At 54.3% G+C, this 1,741-nt stretch overlaps 1 pseudogene; it reads right to left on the reverse strand.

Annotated features, from left to right (window-relative positions):
• The window catches only part of LOC123175204 (tyrosine N-monooxygenase-like), a 3,524-nt pseudogene extending 2,398 nt beyond the window's left edge, over positions 1 to 1,126 (reverse strand).
• Between the last annotated feature and the right edge of the window lie 615 nt (positions 1,127 to 1,741).

The raw sequence follows: 1,741 nt of genomic DNA on the forward strand, positions 1-1,741 counted from the left end.
GGCGGCAAATATTATGTCCTGCACCAGCATCCCATGCAACAGATTAATGAAAATAAGTATACTTTTTTTGCATCTTGGACCTTCATAGACACGTTTGATGTTGACATCGGTTTTTCTTTATTTTGCTTTTTGGCCCCTGGATGTTTTTCTGGTGGCGTGCCCTCGGTGTTGCATGCATGCATGCGTTATGTGTTTACGTACGTACCAGCGACTGTGCTTTCACCTCCTCGATGGTGAGAAGAGGGTTCCCCTCTGCGTCCTTGAGCGTGATGAGTACATCGAGGAAATCCTCGAGCTCCTCCATCTGGCCGGACTTCCATTGCCGCCACCTCTCGTCAATGACCGTGTCGTGCAGCCGGTTGACCGTCGCATTGGCCTCCATCACAATCTTCTTGTGTCCGTCGAGGTCGAGGCCGAGGCCGCGCAGCCATGGTAGGTAGTCGGAGACGCAGAACGTGTAGAGGAGCCCTAGCGACGTGAACACAGCGTCCATGTGCTCCACCTCCATTGCACCCGGGCCGCCATCCTGACGAGGCTGGCCGAAGTAGCGCCTGCCAAATACGAGCCGCCGGATGACATTACCACAGTAATGCCTCGCCACATGCCTCACATCGACGGCCGAGGACGGCGCGGTGGCGAGCGTGTAGACGTAGCTTGTGAGGTTGTCGGCCTCTTGGGCACGCTGGTCGTGGAGCCACTGGTGCCGGGAGGGGCAGATGATTTTCGAGGTGAGCACGCGACGCATCTTCCTCCACTGGTCGCCCATGGGGGACAGCACGGCGTTCTTGTACCCGCCGCTAAAGGTCGACGAGGCAAAGGTGAGCGGGCGGGAGGCGAAGTTGGCATCCTGCTTCTTGAGTACCTCGCTGGCGATCTTTGGGCAGGTGATCGGGACCACGAGGACGTTACCGAGGCGGATGCAGGCGATGTCGGTGCCCATGTCCTTCATCATCGAGTGGATCCATCGGAATGCTGGCTTGTTGAGCATCATCTCCGGCAGGTTGCCCGGAGGGAGCTGCATGGCACCAACGCAGGTGATCTTGCTCTTGGGCTTGGGCATGAACATAAGGACGATGAAGGCTAGCACGGGCAATAGCCCCATTGCCATTAAGAACAGCTGATCCATCGGTGCAAGCACTGCTTTGTTGGACCCACAGATCAAACTAGCCACTAGAAACTTTTCTGCTCCCTCCCTCGGGTTGCAGGTCATGAATATATAGCTAAACTTTTTATGCATGTCTAGGCTGATGGTTTAGGGCACCTCCAACGTTGACCCGCAAATTTGCTCCGGCATCCGTTCACGGACGGAGAGATCAGTCCACGAACACAGATGCCCGAGATGGGGCAGCATACATTTGAAGCCGGGTTTCAACAAACCGGACAAAATTCGTACAAACACGACCGACTTCATCAAAGTTCAGATAGAAAATAGCCTAAATCACATACATAGCATGTAAAAGCTCGTGTGCAATTAGCAATACATCCAAAGAAATTTGATTCCATGTAGCGTCCATGGTACACCCAGCATGTGTCCCAAAAACTTCCAGCATTCCAAAGCCACGTACATACACCATGTGCCTTTGCCTTTTACAGTAGTACTTTTGACAGCAACGCACGCCTCAGCCAAGGACTCCCTCGACTCGCTTGTGAGCGTACCGCAGCAGCTTCTTGCACCTAGGACGTCCTTGCAGTGCACGTGGTCTGTTACGCAAGGACGAATCCAAGGGGGCAGGAGGGGGGG

This window comes from Triticum aestivum, unplaced genomic scaffold, assembly GCF_018294505.1.
Source record: "Triticum aestivum cultivar Chinese Spring unplaced genomic scaffold, IWGSC CS RefSeq v2.1 scaffold32457, whole genome shotgun sequence".
Taxonomy (NCBI): Eukaryota; Viridiplantae; Streptophyta; class Magnoliopsida; order Poales; family Poaceae; genus Triticum; species Triticum aestivum.